Source organism: Sylvia atricapilla, chromosome 13, assembly GCF_009819655.1.
Source record: "Sylvia atricapilla isolate bSylAtr1 chromosome 13, bSylAtr1.pri, whole genome shotgun sequence".
NCBI lineage: Eukaryota > Metazoa > Chordata > Aves > Passeriformes > Sylviidae > Sylvia > Sylvia atricapilla.
The window spans coordinates 20,053,186-20,072,160 of NC_089152.1; positions in this window are offsets into that span (position 1 = coordinate 20,053,186).

An 18,975-nucleotide genomic window follows, 5' to 3' on the forward strand; every position below is an offset into this window, starting at 1 on the left:
CCTGCCGTCCACGGATGCTCCTACACATTACCACAGCCCACACTGGGAGCAGAAAGGCGTGTGCTCAGTCTTCTGCCCTCCAGCTGGGCCTGACCTGGCTCTTGTTCTTAGTCTCTAATGTTAGGTATCTTCAGAAGGCTTTTTCCCTTTCGTATCTTTCTTCTTTCCTTCCTCTTAAATAAGAGCCTCTTTTCTTTGCTCGACGGTGGAATTTTATTTATGTCTTCATCTTTTGTGCAGCAGTAGCAGTACATTAGGCCACACTCACAGTGTCAGGCAATAGTCATTTCTCCAAGCTGTACAACATACAAAATATCTGGGCTTTAGACACTAATGCAGCCAGAACTCACCACCTGGCTCAGGCAGAAAAGAAGATTACCAAAAAGATGTCTTCATCTCAGCTCTAATCAATCAATTTTCCCTTTTGCCTGCATCTCTTTTGACCTAAACTGCCATTGCCTTCCTGAACAGTAACAGAGGGACTTGACACACTGATTGCAATAGTTATGCTCAAAACTGCATGAACAACCCTAATTCTGGCCTCTTTTTCCCTGTTCCAGATTGCAGTGATTTCTGGCTTATCTCTGACAGACTGCAGGAAGAGGGCATGAAATAAGTGGAAAGATAGTGGAGAGTGTGGCCAAGTTGTGTCTGGAGGGGCTCCTTAAATTCTGCTGTGTAAAGCACATTCAGGGTGCCCAAAGCTGTCTTTGAAGAGATCACTCATGTGATGTCTCAGGTATAGCTTTTACTTTTTACTGCTGGCTCAGTGCAGTCCTTTCCCATGACAGAGCCCAGTCCAGTCCCTCGCCCCAACACACGTGGCTGCCTCTCATGCCGGCCATGCATGAGCTCCACTGGAACCAGCCAAGAGTGTCTGAGGTCAGTGCTGGCAGCTGTGGTCACAAACTAATGAAGTGTTGCCAAAAAATGCTGGAGATCTGTCTCTTGACAAATTCCCATAAGAAGTGTCTCCAGGCATGTTCTGCACCATCACTTACCAGTTGTTTGCCAAAAACACTCCAGCCTCACAGGGCTCAGTTCTCAGGATGCCGGTGAATTAGCAGCTATTGGTTATCTCCCTTTCTTGGCTGAAGGCCAACTTCAGTGTGTCAGGTACATCCAAGAAAAGGAATTTTAGGCAGCATGGAGTATTTCTGGCTCACATGCGAAATCCTTAATCCCAGATGTTTAGAGGTTTGTGCCCTTCCTACATACCAGACAAAACCTTGGAAAGCAAATTGCATATATATTTGGTTTTAATACAATGTTTGGCTTTCAGTTTATACTGAATTTTTTTTTCCTTTTTGCTTATTACCAACTGAGCTACTTCACTGTTCTTCTTGCTGTTTTTTATGTGATTCTTTTAGAATTAAGTCCCTTAAGGAAATGTGTAACTGTCTAGAAAGAAAGATGGTTTTGCAGTTTCCAGAATGTATTTTCCATTTCCCAGCTGGCATCCAACATCCTGAAATAAGTCAAATTCAAGGGAGAGCTTATCCAGAAGAAAGCGAGGATGGGTATTGCTGGTTTGTAATTAGAGCTGACAGAAGCAGGCTAAGCAGAGCCTTAGTGGAGAAGAGAATCTGAGTAGAGGGAATTATGTTGTGCTACTTGTGTGAAAGGCAGTCACTCCACAGAGAGAATTTCAATATTGCTGTTCACCATATTTCAGCCTTCAAACAGAGAAAGCAGTTTTGCTGTGGAAAAAGCTGAGCTAAGTATTGCTCTCAGGTCTGTGTTCCACAGCACTGTCACACAGAAGAGACCACACAGAGAGAACCCTGTGCAGCGCAAGACACTTTTCTAGTTGTGCCCTTCTTTTGTCTTCCTCCATTTTCCCTATAAAGGGAAGGCAATACCAGTGACAACCAGACAGCACCCATGCCATCCATTCCTCTGCAGGAGGAGCAGGTTGATCTAGGAGTTTGAAGTACAGCCCTTTGAATCAAGTCACTACTAATCCTGGCATCCATGTGACTGCTGTACTTGAAGCTCAGATACACTAAATCTTACACTGTTCTTGTAAGGCAGTGAGCGATCTTTAGAGGAAGGGAGTAAAACTGTCCATAACTACCTATAGATGGAAAAAACACAGCAATCTGGTTTTATTCCAACTGAATGAATACATGAGATTTAAAAAGAAAATTTGGAAAACCTCTTTAGAATATTTACTTAAGAAATTTAGATCAGTCCAATCAATTGAGTCTAAAATTCACAAGTGAGTGTACAGAGCAGTAAGACACAGTAATCTTTGCATAGTCAAAGTTGGGGCTAATTGGGGCAGCTGATTAAAAAGATCACAAAGATATTTTGACATTGTCACATTTCAGTAACAAACTTGAAAAAGGGTTAGTAAAAATCAGATTGGACAATTTGTAAGAAGAAAAATCAAGTGGTCACATTCTCCTATGTCTTGTGCCACAGCAGCAAAGCCACAGGAATTAGGTGAGCTGTAAACTGAGAACATGTCAGACTGGACACTTCAGTAGGAACATGACTGAATATTTAGTTTTGACACCATATGGTCTGAGATACAATCTTTCCTTCTGTAAATTAATTTTTTTGTAATACAGTATCCCCAGTGCTACCATGTCATCTTCAAGAATATGAATGTAAGCTTTGCTTTTTATTGTATATTGCTTATAATCAGTTTACAAAATCTCTTATGTCAAAGTAAGTAGATTCATAACTGCCAGAGGAAAAAGCATTTCTTCCTGATATAAGGATATGGCAGTGATTCTGTGCTGTGTGAACCCATGTCACAAAAGATACTAAAAGTCAAGTTCCTTACCCATACTAAGGCTCCACTAAGAAATAACAATCCCTAGATTTCCTATACCTGGAATATTTATTACCCAGACAAGTTTTTGTTAATTGATTCACTGCTGGCAATTCAAGTTGCTGTCATAATTTTTCCTCTAAAATGCTGGCACTCAGGAAACAAAAAAATCAGTTTCACTCTCTTTTTACAAGAGCTGCCATTTAAACTGGAGTACACAGCTCTAACACCCTTCTAAAAGTTCCTCCCTAGCATTCAGCAGACTCTTAGTAAATCAGATGATAATGCTGTCTTGTGACTATCTAGAGATAGCACATGAACTCTTCTAAGGTTCAGATTGGGTATATGAAGAGGCTCAAGTATCATGGAAGCTGCTTTTCAAAATTTATTTCTTGGTGAAGGAAAGATGTTCAAGATTATTTTTGCTTGTGAGATAAGTGCTTGTGTACTGGATCCTGCAGAAACTATGTTTGGGAGAACAGCCTTGTGAGGAGTTTATTAGCACCAAAAGCAAAAATCAGTAAACATGCTTACTTCCAATTGCATCGTCTAATAGAGGAATAGCATGTGAACTTTTGCTAATCTGAAACCAGACGCCTATGTTCAGGCTGTGGCACTGTTTGGCCTCCTGTATCATTAGGGAGCTTGAAAAATTGCCTTTTCTTGTTACTCACAGAGTCTAAGTGAGTGCAAAAGCTTTTCCCAGAGATGTCAGGAAGAAGAAGGACTCTTTTGTGCTGATGGCAGACTAACTGAGTTGTGAGCTTGAGGTCTTCATTTCAGGAAGTGCAACAAGCGACTGGGGAACCTCAAGCTACACTGCCCAGCTCTTATGGCAGTCTGTGAAGTATCAGGCTTAACAGCCTCAGAGATCACATCTGGTTTGGTTTAGGCTGTGGTTGTTACTGACATGCTTGTTTTAAATGGATGGCATCTGTTGCCTTCTTTCCTCAATGCTGCTGAAAAGGGAGAGGGGAAGCACAGTTCAGCTTTTTTACCTCAGGATTTTTTGCAAGCTGAGACACTTCTGGCCTCTGGGAATAAGTGTTTTCCTTCTCAGGAAGGTAGTGCTCACCTGCCATCTGCTCATACATGGTCTGGAGAGCCAAATTGCTTTCTTTCCTCACTCACTGCAGGAGAAAGCTTCATTTGGCAAGTACCACTATGGGCATTTCTCACACCTGCAGGGGAGAAGGTGATGGGGGTGAAATGCTGGGTGCATCCCAGCTGCAGAGAGGCCAGAGCTCCATCCCCTCAGAGAGTGATGGCAGCAGGGAGCACACTGCATACATCCACAAGAAAGAAATTTGGGGAATTCAGTGACAGTTGGCAAAAACAATCATTAAGTAACACCCTTCAGCACTAGGCACTGCAATTCCCTAGTGCATAAGGGAAGTATGGGTGGTGTTAAAACTCCTTTTAACTGCTGACTGCTATTAACTACTTCTGATATGATGACAGCTCATCTACACCTGACAGTCCTCAGTCATCCATGGAAACCTCCACAGCAGGACAAACCACTTCCTATGTTTGTTTTTTGGAGACTTGGGATGTGGCTTGCAGCAAGTTGTGCTTTGAGCTCAGTCATTGTGACCCAAAGGACAGAGAGGTGTTGGGGGTGTACTGAGGACTTCTTAATATATTGCACTCTTTGAAGCTTTTAGCAAGATAATCGCCAACTCCTGAAGCTAATGAGGACTTAAGACCTTACCCTTTCTTCCTACAAACTGTCAGCGGTGTGAGCTAGGAACATTGTATCCTCTGTCTGAAAAAATGGTCCTCAAGTCAGCACTGGGTAAGAGTCCCACAGACCTGTGTATGAGGCACAATGGGAGAGAAACCTGCTGTGGAAGCAGACAAATGCAATCTTTCTGCTTAAATACTGTCAAACACACTTTTACTGGAGGTAGGAAGCCCCCAGCTCTACAAGGAGAAACCTTCAATTTACAACCTAAAATAGAAGGGGTGCCTGAGCAAACCAATCTCCCCCACCCCTGGACCCTGGCTGAGAGAGGTGGTTTTCCTGCCACCCACCATTGCAGCTCTCTCCACAATAACAGGCTGTTCTTCCTTCCTGGGGTGCAGGCAGGGAGGCAGATGGAGTCTCTCTTCTGTAACCTCTTTGACTACTAGAATTAGATCTTCCCTTCATAGCTATTGTAGCTTGCAGGAGGCTGGATTGAGTGGCTCCTGCAGATGGTATTTGCATTCTAGGGATTGAGTGAAATCTAGGCTAGAGCACGGCAGTGCATTAGAGAGATATCAGGGGAGCTTAGGCAACTCTGAACCATACTTGTCTCACTCTGTTGTTCAGCATCCCACTGGGATCACCCATCTGCAGCTCTTTAACAGAAGAGGTGCTGCTCTAGTCCTGTTGTCTTGACTTCTTCTGCACAGACACTCTGAACTATTTTCTTTTAAATTTACATTCTCTGTTACTCACTTCCAAGTGCAGTTAGAGTCTTCCAGCCCCTCTTCATCTCTGCATTACTACCAGAGATTTCTGCACCCCTTTATCCACAGAAGACACAGAAATACTTTTTATTGCTGGTTTTACAGTCCTTACCATCTGAAAGTTTCACCTCCACATGGTCTGTCCAAGGAAATAGCTGTCCTACCTCTGTTGAGCAGCTCCCAACAGGGGGTTGGCTGGCTCCAGCAGAATTCCCCTGTCAATGCAGGAAGAACCAAGTAGAGTATCCAGTCCTGGTGCCCAAGCCCAGTATAGAGGGGAGAGCAGCGCAGGAGTAAGCCAGTATCTCCCATACTCACAGTCCCACTTGTTCTTGTGGGCAATTCCATTTCCTGATTAGTAACACCTGCCATCCCACTCATCAATGTTGTGCTGAAGGTTGTTGCTGGGAAGTGTGGGGCATATAGGGATGGAGACTGATAGGTGTAAAGCAAACATGCAGGGAAGGAGGAGGAAGAGAAGGAGGAGGAGGAAGTAGAAGAGCAAGTATTTGAGCTAAGTTGAGCAGAATGATGCTGCTCCTCCTTCTGGATGTCCCTTCCAGAAGGAGGGACAGCAACAGCAGGAAGTGGCATTTACTGGAAGGATTTTTAAAGTCAGTTGGGGGACAGCTGTGCTGATTTTAATCCAACTGGACTGAAGTGGCTCCAGAAGAGCCAAAAAGCCCTTTGATACCTACTGCCCAGGCAATAAAATGTTAATCATAGTTGAAAGTCTTTTTTCTCTTAGTAACAGTTGTTTTCGGTTTAGTAGAAATATACTGCTGCCTCCAGTCCCAGACTCCATTGTAATATGGACCATCCACATGGAGCAGAGACTGCTCCTGCTGCAATGGCCACAGCATCTGAGAGCTGGCAGGGAGCTCAGAGCACCAGTGACCATCAGGAGCAGTGGCATGGTCTCTCTGCTCCCACAGGACTGCCCTGTGTGTCAGAGACTGCTTGGCACAGGCAGGTTTTCTAAAGATAGGTGATATTGTGGCTCTGTGGGTTTTTGCAAATCAGTGAAAGTCTGAGAGAGCTAGTAGGGAAAATATAAAAAGGAGCAGGCTGAGGTTTCAAGGGCAAGTGTGAAATAGATTCTCAAAAGTATTTGAAATGATTAATCAGTAGAGGAGAGGCCTTGAAAGGGCCTCATTTCTAACCCATCCTAGTGAAGTTAGCAGTTGGTCTCCCTCTGGGAGGTCACAGGAATATATGTACGTTCTCCTTGGATAACAGATTAAACCTTATTACTATAGGCCAGCTGTTTTTTCAGCACCGATCTCTAAGTACACCTATTCCAATGGTGCGTGTCCCTTACGGCTACAGCCTTGTTCTTACCAGACCTTAATGACAACTTTGTATTTTTTGAACATAGAACAGGCCTACCCTGCTGCTCAGGGCTCACAAGGGCTCAGGCAGTGCCTGCACTATTATCCAAGAATGCTGTGAGGAGTTTGACAGAAATGAACCAGGTTTCCTACTTCCCCATATTGTTCACCACATCCTTGAATTTTCTCAGTTCCCTCCTTGGTTCAAAATATGCTTCTTTTCTATTATGTTTTATTTAAATTATGTCCCAAATTTTCTTAAAGATTAGAGGAAGTAACACAAATAGACACTCCAGCCTTGCTGTGTTATCAGATATGTCAAAAATATCATTATGTGTGAACTGATAAGGTGACCAGAATTCTGGTTTAGAAGTGCATATAGTTTAGATTTCTTTCTCTCAGATCTTCTAATCACTTTCAGGAATTAGGAGAATCTCCAGACTGCCAAAAATCTCTTACCAAAAGCAGGCATCTTCTATATGATCTGATTGAAGCTCATGACATCATCCAAACAGGAAGAGGAACTTGGAACAAACTTTCCCACTTCTTTTGTAATATTGTTGAATGCCAAAATTACTGGGATGTTTTGTATAGGTGGCTGCTTTTTCAGTAGAAATCCTAGTCTAAACCTACTGAGTTTTCATAGATGATATTCCATTGCTCATAGGAGAAGTTTGGGGCCTCATTGATGGATGTTTCTTGAAAAAAAAAAAAAAAGTGTATTTCTGAAAACATTCTGACTGTTTTCCAGTTAATGCTGTTTGCTGAAATATCTCATTTGGCAGAGGGCACTAGAGATGCTACTCCTTGTGTCTGCAAATAAAGGTAGAGAGATCATAAGTTTTTTCTGATATTCATCATGACTGTTCATGCTTTCATGATCTCAGAGATGATTTCCTGCCTCAAACTCTTTTATACACATCTCTTGGAGATTTTAAGTAACCCTTCATCCTTGCAATTTTTGTCTATTTCTGCCTCTTGCTGCATTAATAGGCTCCTTTATGCTATTACCTTTGTTGCCATCAGAATCTAAAGCTGAGGTGAATTCTAGGCAAAACCTTGTTCGATTATTATCTTTATTTTGAAATAATCATTTGTCTTCATTATCTGCAGCTGCATCCTGAAGGATTTTGAAAAGGTACCTATGATATTTTCCATTTATGGGAGCTTGGGCTTTATGCAGGGCTTTCTCCCCTCCTCCTGCCTGTTTAAAAAAGAAGTTTCTGCTCCACTGCTGGCAAGACAGCATAGAAAGTGTCTCTCAGACAGAATGTCTCTCAAAGAAGTAAGAATCCTAAAATCCAGCAGATTCATGTCTAAACCTCATTCTTTCCCTGCTGCATTATGAATCAGTGTACCCTGCTGCACTTTCTTTCCCTCTGCAGTTTTCAGCATACTCCACTGTTTTAATTTCCTCTGTAGCTCTGCTTACAGCTGGCAAACTAATCAGTTTGCATGAGCAGTGCGCCTCAAAATATTTGTTTATGTGGAATGAGTCTAGCTGCATTTTCTATTTCTCATCATCTGCTGGTCATCTTAATCTCTTTCAGTGTTTGGTTCATGTACTGAGCTCAAAGAACAATTATTTTATTCAGGGGAAGGAAGTGAGGCACTAGCAAAAACATAATTTGAGCTAGCTGTGAAAATGAGTGTTTGGCACACTTTTAGCATGAAGAGAAGCAGAGACTTTTAGCAATAGCACAGGTAAGAGAGTTACAGGGTCATTGTGTGGACCTAAAGAAATGTACAATTCAATTTCTTCCCACTACAGGGTCTACATGGCTACAGACCTCTGTTGCCACAGAGTATTTAATGGTGCAAACATCTGGCTTAGACTTAGACAGCTGTTGAACATAGGTAATTTCAGCTTCACTCCTTTTGCCTTCAGTCAATCACTTCCACAGCCTTTGTTGCTGTGACCTACATTGGGAGCAAATGCTTTCTGATGCCATTTCAAAGGAAACTAATCTTTCACTCCAACTGAATCATGGCTGGATTCATCTGTGTTCCATATTCTGTGCATATGTAATTTTATTTCTGCCTCCATCCCAGAGCAGCAAATCCTTAATGATCTGTCCTTACACACAGGCTCATCTGCAAGGCACAACTGCCTGGAAGGAAGACTTCCAGGGTTTTTCTTTCTCCAAAAGCTAAGCTGCTGCTGGCTACAGGGGCTAAAGATTTATTAATGCTATTCAATGTTTTTCAAAATTCTAATGTGCAAAGGAAGATAAAAGCTTGAATTAATAACATTAAAAACGTGCCATAATGATTCCAGTGGTAGGGAATTGCTACCCAAATTCCCTATCCATTTTTACTGTCAATAATACACCACGTGGAGTGCAGGATACAAGTGTTTTCCTTGGAATGAGGCATCCTCACAGCCTCCAGAGCTCTGGCATCAACAATGAGATAGAGTGAAAGAAAAATTCCTGAAAGACAGTTACTCAGAGAGCTCCTTTATGTTAAAGAACGTACTGTTAGATTTCTGTGTGAAAATGTTGACATTGAAATGGCCCTTTGAGAATGATGTATCAGTCTCCTAAATGTGTCATGTACCTACACCCTATGAGGCAACGTTTTCTTTGTTAATTTATTTCTCCAAAGTACGCTGCCCTCTCCCTTCCTGTTAAAGGTGCTGAAGCGTCTACTGCTGCAAACCATAAACTTGTCTTTACTGTTTTCACACAGACAATGCTGTTGTCTTGTCCAGGGATTGTTAAAGCCTTGCTATTACAAGGGGACAGTCTGATTCAGGCCTTGCTAGCACTGTCACATTTACACAAGCACTAACTCCATAAGAGAGACTGCTGCAGAGAAAGTGCTACATTTATGGACTTGAACCACGCACTTACCAAACTCTTGGGTGTGGAAGGGTTTGAGTTTGCATCCTTCTGAAGCATCCTCTCATAGACTAAGAGCAATAGAATAGAATAACACTGATCTCTTTCCAGTCCCCTCCCAGGACATCACTGGGATTATCCCTGCACCCACAGGCTCCTTCACCCAAGTGAAATTCCTCATGCTGCCACTGAAGCTGTGACATGGATGCAAAGGGGAATGAAATCAGCTGCAGTAATTTCTGGCACTGAGGCCCAGGGCTGGTGGGCTTCCTTCCAGGGACATCTGGTCATTAACCCTCATAGAATAAGGGCTTTTCTGTCCTTTCAGTCTGGACAATGGGCTATATGGGCTATATGCGAGGAAATGCTAACTTCATGGAGCAGAGACTTAATCACACCTTCTGGGACTCTAAAAGCTGGTAGCTATTGATTGAGGCAAGGGTGATGAAATGAGGTCACAGCTGCCTTCATCTTTCATACAGGGTCCATGGAGACCACATGTAGTAACATGCTGAGTTCCCTATTGATTCAAGTGGCTTGGCAATTTAAAACCCCTCTTTTCATCCTTTTAGTCATTTACCTTTCACCAGATGAAGCCAAGAGGCTCAGCCAGCCTCAGCCAATGGCTGCCCAACCAAGGTGGATGCACTCAGCTGTGACTGCAGATAAAGCTGAACACAGCTTCATTTCATGCAAGTGAGAGTTGCCTGAGACACACACATCCCCAACAGATGGGGCAATGTTTCCCAAACACAGACTGAGGCCAAAAACCTGGTGAAGTGAAAATTGTGTGGTTCTGGAGAAAGGCTTCTCTGTAGGGACAGCCAAGAGGGGAGGCACTGAAGCAAGGCTGTGTGAATGATTTCTTTTCTGCGCTGGTTAAAACCACCTCCTGTATCTCCAGCTCACCACTGAAATTTGAGATGACAATTTCCCTGTGGATCATTTGAACCCCACGGGGAAGAGGAGTGTGTCTTTCTGTTCCCAGGACTATTGTCCCAGGGCATTTACAAAAGCTGAAGCTTGGGGGGGCCCTCAAACCATCTTTGTTCAGCACGTAGCACAGTAGAGTTGGGGGCAGTAGAGGGGGTCTGTCCTACTGTGCACTCCAATAATACCAATGGTAACAACTATGGCAAAGGCATGGTCTCAGCCCAGTCAGCTCTGGGGCTTAAAGTACACATGGACTTCCCATCGGGGAACATCAGGATGTGTCTTTTCACAAATCACTTTGTTGCCTAAATAAAATAAAAGGCCATTTCATTTTCTTAAGCCACTGTTTTACAAAACAATAGTCAAGAATGCCCAGTTTATCGTCCACATGGATGACAAGACAGCAGAATAATGCATTCAAGCTACAAAGATTCCCAGAAACAATGGTGTTGCCATGTGTTGTGGAGAAAACATCTCTGGTGAAGGCTCATGCAGGCTGAATGCCTTCTGGCCATTCTTGCAACACTACGCTTGAGAAGACAGTAGTTATTATACCACTATAGGACAAATTATGCCCTTAAAGTCATATATAAGAAAGGCACTGTTGCTATTTTTATAGTTAGAAATGCAGCTGGCACTCTCCAAATGAACTTTGAAAAAAATACTTTATGCCTACACCAGTAGTTTCCCTGAGCAGTCTTGCACCAAGATCTCTGGGTGCTGAAGTGTGCATGTGTTTGGACAGCACATCTTAAGCAGCTTTGAGCAAGGAACCCTCTTGCTGTCAGGTGAGCAGCTCTGAACACAGCTTGCAAGACTGAAACCTCAGCTAGGTGGAATGAAAAAGCTGTGTAGGACATCCTTAAATGTAAGGACACCCTTGCATCTATTTTGAAGTATGTTCCACACAAACACTCTCTGTCCATGGACTCTCTGTGCAATTCATGACAATCCACCTTCCTGTCATTCCCTCCATTCCTAAGCCTTATTCCTAGACTCAGCCAGAGAGGTATATCTTGACTCTGTTCAGGCAGGGGCAGAGGAGGAGCAAGTGCTGCTTCCTTGACCAAAAGCAAGTTTTGGGCTGCTGAATGGCACTGGCTCGGGGTATTGCATCCCTGTTGCTCCATAAGCTCTTCTCACATTTTGTTGCCATGGATAACCCTCCAAAACCAGCCAGTTGCTTCTGTGCGGCAATACTAAACTCTGGACAGTGCAGAAATTCAGTTGACTCCACTGGGAACATTTGTCCAAACTACAGAGATAAAACTTTATTATAAAAAACACCTTTACAAATATGTGGGTAACTATGGTAGTAAAATCCTTGCAAAGGAACAATGCAGTTTCATAGGAGTAAGTTTAAAATTGCTGCCCAGAGTGCAGTATAATAGGGTGATTATGTGCCTCCAGGACTGGTTAACTGAGAGGGAGATTCACACCATTCCCAGCTGGTGAGCACCATGATGTTTGTAGGTTCTCATTTCCTTGAGACTGTTTTCATCTGTTTACGACCAACTCTGTGAATTGTTCTCTTTACCAGCTGGATGTTACTGGGCTGCCATCAGAGGCTTGTGCTGTTCCCAGGACAAAGAGTGATGGCCCCTGCCATCCTCACAGGCTGCCTCTGCCTCAGCTGTGAGGGCTGCTGCCTGCCAGAGGAACGCTGGCACCGTGGCCCTCTTGAATCAGCTCCAGAAACTTAACAGCTTACTCCTGTCTTGCTTATATAGAAATGGATTTTAAACTGTTATCCCAGTATCTTCTTCTTCAAGATACCAACTTTTTCTCCTCAATTTTCCTCTGTATTTACTTTGTATTATTAGATGATGAAATCTGGCTAATGGGCACCCTAATTATTGCAGCATCCAAATGACAGGCTTCAGGCAAAATGGTAATTACTTATTCAAAAGTATTCATAAAATTAACATATCCTGAATAAATTCAGGCTTAATTTAACAGGCCACTGCACTTATTACAAGCATTTAGCACATGCAATTGTTTAAACTTAGCAGAGAGCAACTTACTCTTTCAAAAAATATCTGGGCCAGAAGTAGATGTAACCGTAATTTGCCCTAACAAGAGCAAATGTCAAACAGTTTAGGGAGCTATACAGCAATTTGTTCAAATGCATGTAAGTTAAAAAGCCTACAAAGAAGCTCTTCCCAGGCTTTTGATTATGGCAAAGTATCCAAACCCTTTCTTAAATTTTGTTCCTCAGCCAAAATCAAGAAGGAAAAATGTTACAGAAAAAGTTATAAATTCCCATTCTCTCCTCCTCCCTACCTTGGAACAGATTCAGGGCTTTATGCTGATATTCTTCTATGGTTCCAAGTATTATATTTGAGATTTTTTAGACTTTGATGTACAATGCAGAGTTTTCCCCACTGACATACTAACACTCTAAGTATTAGCTGTGGTGAGAGGGGAAAGAGCTATTTGTGTTCACATGAAAAATCTCATATGCCACAGCATGAACCCCCATGGCAAAATCAAAAAGTTTTGGGAAAATAGTGGAATGATTCATTTCATAGCACCATTCACCCTACCTTGCAGGAGTGTCCAGTGTTCCTTCTGTCACTAACTGTGTCACCCCTACATGTCTCGTTTTATTTCAACCTGGTTTCACAAGATTGGGGGGAGGTATTTCAGTCATGCCATCTCTATATCTTTCAGTCAGGCAGAAGTAAATAACTTTTGAACAAAATGTGTCACTTCCCAAAAGTGAAAGTAAAGCAAGCAAGCACTGTGTTCAGCTTTAGCTAGGGCTACTAGAGCTGTGTGAAAACCAGGTCCTGTGATATGATGGCTGTTTCACACACAGACAAACACATGCTACACCTCTCTTGCCTCCTTCTTCCCTTTCCTGAAAACAGTTTTGTGTCCATACTGCTTGGGACCCTGACTATGAGGTCAGGAGAAACGTTGCAAGGTGTCCCCTATCCCAAGTCCTGGAGTATATTCTTAGATATTTTTCCATCAGGATGAAATGTTGGCGGTTAAACAGTGGATTAACTAATACTTTTGTTACTTAAACAACAGCAAGGAAGAAAGCTCTGTCCCTGAAAATGGTCCTCCTACAGCTCCCTGACCATTCCCATACCTGCCCTGTGACCTGTTTTGAAGATTTCCTTTGTTGCTGCAAAAAAAATCAACAACAGCAACATTTCTGTATAACCTGTACTAATGGAAAGCATTACAAATCCTTACTGTTTATTCTGCCTGTTCATCAGACAGTATTGGTACCAAGTTCATTAAAGGAATTAAACCACACTTGAAAGGACATGATGCCAATCAGGTCCAGATGCTTCCAATTTACTTCACTAAAATACTTCTGATTAAAACACATTACCAGTGACGAGTCTTAAAAGGAACTTGGACTTCAAGCTCCGTAATAACTGCAATATGTTCTCAGTCTCCAGCCTTGCCACATGCCTAAGCTCAGTGTTAACAACTCCTGCAAAAAGAGTTATTAGGTGCTTACTTCAGAGACAGACTTTCTCACTACAGTAATTGCTGATGTCCTGGCACACCCTACAGAGGATCATGCAAATTAATATAATTTTTTAGATGTTCCAGACTCATAATGCATCGTTATGGCACAGTGTCAGTTCTACATAAACTTCCACAAATGGAAAATTTTAAAAATCTCCCAACTGCAGTGAGAGAAATGGCAAGCAATTGCTTCAGCAATCATCAGCATCTTAAAAGCAGCAGAATCTCAGCACTGACATGGGCTATATATTAGTGCTCAAAAGATCTTTCTGAGTAACTTTGATACGCAGGTTCCCAGGAGTCTAAGGGAAGAGTCTTAGGCAACGAATTCTGGAGGAGAGAGGACCTTTACACTGACCACTATAGCTATTCCTATCTGCAATTCTGCAAGAACACTGCAACTCCAATTTTGCCTTTATTTCCCAGCACCAGCAACTACTTAGACATGAAAGCTTCAGCCCTTTGAAAATGTTCTGTGAACTCATCAGACTTATGATGAAATCAGTCCCCCAACTCCACATGAACATCCTGTGAAGATTAATGTTGAGATACGTATCTGCAGAGCTTTTAAGAAATATCTAGTTCAGACTGTCACCTGGGCTGTCACTTCCTTTCTCCTTGAGCAGCTGAATGGCCCCTCCTCATGAGCAGGAGAGAACAGTATCTGGTAGAAGACTGTGGTATTGTCTGCTGCAGAAACCATTTCAAGCCTCACCACCTTCTTCTCTGGTTGCAGTGTGTGACCATACAGCAGATTCTAACAGCAAATCTTAGTCAAGCTTGTAAAAGAGTTTAGCTGCCATGTTCCTCTTTGTTCTGAGAACGTGGCCAAAGAACTGTGTGTCTGCCACAGATCATGTTGGCAGAGCATCAGGTTGCTCCACTTCTGACATGGCAGTACTCGGAGAGCATGTCTTTTAAAAATATTCAAAGACTCTGGATTCTGGAGCCATGTGGGATTTGGGGCTTCCTGTTAGCAGAAATGTTCTCCTTGCACTCAGTGTGCAAGAAGTGATAACTTGAGCTAAAGCAGCACTAGGTCGCTAGAGTACACAACATGCAATGGGACAGCTCCGATACACACAAAACATGCTGATGAGACAGATAGCTGTGAACTGAGCTATTCAGTGCAGTACCAAATTTCTGGCTGAGAATTTTTTTCATATTTTGAGTTTCCCACAGTAGATTATTTTGAATCCAACTTCACTGTCTGATCTGTTTACTGGTTAGGATGTTTATTTTTCCTGAAGAAAAACAATAAATGTTTTGTGAAAGCAGCTTAAGAATAAAGTATAGAGAATCAAAGGAAAATCCTAAAAAGAACTTTTCTTGCCTTAGGGCAGAGAACATGGCCGCTGGATCCTAGTGTTCCACTCATGTGGGCAAGTTGTGAAATGCTGCCCATGTGCCAAGTTGCTGAGATACCCATATAACTCTTTCTTTGTCTCAGTGCAGCAGCTGCTTATCAGCATGGCCCCTGCTCAGTCCCAAGCCAGCAGGCACAGAGGCTGGCAGTCACTTGTCCAGTCACTGCCACCCCAGTTGTGATGCCCTCAAGGCTTTGTCCCTGATGTGCTGCTGCCCTTCCAAAAACAGGTACAGCTCCCCTGAAGATCCTACTTTTGCAGATGTCTTGGATACAGATATCTAAAATAGCTGTAGAAAGTTATGTTTCGGCATAATACTGAATACTCACTTGTACTGTATCCATTCACAGACTGCTCAGACAACGGCAAGACAAAGCCTTTAAACTTCAAGGAGGAAGACTTCTCACTTTCTTAGCTGCCTGTATTCTGCTGCCTTTGTGTGGAGAAATGCCCTCAAACATAAACAGTAGTATGTAATACACTTAAAAGGAAGGCTCCTTCATGCACTCATTTCCACGGTCAGAAAGTCCTTTGGCCATCGGCATTGAGTACTGCAGAGCTCAGGAGTCTGCCTTGTAGGGCACAGGGGTGTGCAGGACAGCAGATGCGGGTGGTGCTCATACATCCAGTGGTCAATAGCAGCCATCCAGACAGAGGTGGGCCATGTTTGTCACCAGCCAGTGCTTGGAACCTCGGCGGGTTTCCAGCCCAAGTGACAAAGTGTTGCTTAGAGCACAGCAGAATGAGGGGAAGTTTCTGCTTGCCTGCTGATAACGTAACTGTGAGCCAGGCTCTGTCCCTGACTGATTACCTAGAGCCACAGAGAGTGTCTTTTTTACTTGAATCTGGAAGACAATATCTGTGAAATTCCTGGGGCTCTTTTCAGCCGTCTACATGCTATCAAATAATCAAAAAAACACTTATGTAACCCTTAGGTGCTCCATTATCCTGGCACCTTTGCCTAAAAGTGCCTCCCTCTTGTGTGCAGAGAGCAGCCTCCTGAAGCTTTCAGGACCCTATTCTGGCTAAGCAACTATTTAACACTCAGACATCACGAGACTTAATTTTTGTGGATGAAAGCTACAGTAAATCTACTCTGCTTCCATCACCTCATCTAGGGGTGTGTGTGTGTGTGTGTGAATTCATGACTTTTTACACAAAAAGTGGATAAAACTGTCTCTGTTGGCTGCCATGGCATTATTCAACTTCCATGTTCCCAGAGGAACTTAATCTCAGCAATGAAAAAAAAAAGCCAGCAGGAGACAACTGCAAGGCTTTTGGCCAATAAATTCACTCCAAATCCTTGAGTGCCTAGATTTGAAGGCTTTAAATCCAAGAGCACTCACAAAATATAATTTGGCCTTTGCATTTTCAACAATGAGCCATAAAACTAACACCCTGGACCAGTTCTAGTCTCTGTTCATAGGAATTTACCCATGCACCATTAAGTTTATTATAACTTAACAAAAGTCAATCAAGTGGTGAAGCTTCCACACTGAAATTATTAAAGAAAGGAACTTCTGTCATGCCAGACTGCAAACAAAGCTAAGGTGAACAGCTTCAAGCCTGGAAGAAAGTTCCCAGTTTTTCAGGGTAGCTCATATCTCCAGAGCCTGTTTTTAATCATAACTCCTACAAGTTCATTGCATAGCTTGTGTTTTACTATTTGGAGAGTAGTTGCCAGCTGGATGGATAGAAACCTGACTTGGTATTTTCCAGCTGATGGGAAAGTTTTCTGAAGGACATTTGCTTGAGCAGCACAGGGGCTTAGCTTGAGCCTTCCTAGAAATGAAACACAGAAATCTCTGCTTCTATTAAATGCACTCACTGGCTCTAGATAGCGTGAGGCTTGTGCCAATACCTTGTGGAACCCTCACAAACTGTGCATCAGGGCTGCTTTAGACATAGGTGGTAAAGGTAATTGCTAAGAGTGCAAATATTGCATATTTTCTTGGAATGGCAAAACAGCCCTACTACTCACTGGTTTTGTCTCCACTACTTGCCTCTTCAGCTTCTACCAGCCCCCACATCCACCACACACCTTCTTGGAGGTGGAGGCAAAGCCTTTGTGGTGTTGGTGGGCTCCTGCTGCTCTGGGATATGACTTGTGCCAACATGTCCTGCAACACAGTGTTATTGACTGCTCGGCCTTGATGTGGCAAGATAGTTTTGTCTGCATCCCTGATCAGCTTGGAGTGAGCTCAAAGCCTGGCACTTTTTTCTGGAGTCCCTTTGGCACAGCTGAACCCACAAGCAGATCCAGATACTCCTGAAGTGGAACTCGTTTATAACAAAACACCCAACTATTTTAATTTGAATCTTAAAAGAAGATAGAAAATAAAGATAGATCCCTGTCATCCTCCCTCTTGGTTTTGTTCTTACTGGGGGGTAGTTGCAGCTGTATCCAATCCTCAATGAACTAATTTCAGCCCCTGCCTCAGTGTGGGCCAGCATGCACTGTATTTAATTGATACCAAGAGAACCAAGGTCTCGGAAACAGGATTTGGCTTAAGGTTAGAGTGTGGAAAAAAAGAACCCTCTTTTCAGCTGCAATATGGTATCTTGAGTGCTGATGGCAGAGTAAACAAGCACGACCTGACAGAGCAGAGGAGACAGAAAACACTGTATGTTTCTCTCCTCTTGTGCTTCTGTAGGCCACACTGCAATAAATGGAACAGCTGGCTGATTTCTCCATGGCAGTTAGGCAATCCTATCAAAGGGGATTTCTCTGCATAGCTATTTGAGGAATGAAGAGATAGATTGATTTGTCAAGGGTATCCCAAGATGAGTAAGTTTTGGTCCTATTTTCCTGTTGTGAACAATACTTGTGAGCAGTGAACAGGGCATATATTGTTAACATTGAACCTTTTAAAAATCTTATATTATTGTGTAATATGAAGGAGAAAAATTATTCTTACGAAGATAAAAAGCTGGTCAGATAAGATTGGATATTGCAGTGAAATAAGTAGTGCTCTTCCTCTTAATCTCCAGACACTTCCAAGGCTGAAGAACTGAAGACTATCTGGTTCGTTAGAGGAATGTCTGTTCAGCTTGAATCTAATACTTTATAGTGCTGTGGCCAGAACTCTGAGCTAGAATAAATACAATAATTTTCTTCATTCTTGAACTATGGCCCTGGTTTGTGAAACAGTTTCTTAAAGAATGAAAGATTCACTTCTGAATCAACAGAAGTGAGAGTTGTAACGTGGAGGGGGAGTGAAGCCATTGGAAATTCTCTTTGTCACAGGTGGGAAGGTAGGAGAAAAGCAGCATTCCTCAGCTTTATTTTTTATGGCCAAAATAAGTACAGTCTGTCAGATTCTTCTGGCTCTCTGATCAGGCCTGAGGTGCTTGGGTGATATGACAATAACTAATAGTTATGATCATGATGTTATTTGTTCTGTAGATACTGATGGGTTTTGTACTTGGATGCTGTGTGTCTCAACGGGGAAGTTTGGGCATTCTTCAGAGACGCAGCAGGAAAGGGGAAAGATCTCACCTTGTCTTGTCTGGTTCAGCTGAATCAGTCCCAGCAAACACAGCATACAGAAATTATTCAACAGGGAGGAAGAGAGGACAAGAGAGAGAGAGGAGAGAGAGAAGACAGAAAGAAGGAAAGAAGCAGCGCTCTGGGTTCAAGAGAGCAGCCTGCAGCTCTGCCAAAGGCTTTGCTATCTGCTTGCTCTCCATTCCTTTGTGTTGTCCTAAGGAGGTGTTGCCTGACAGCACAGGACCAGTCAAAAGCAGGGAAACTCCACACTGGCTTCAGCAGA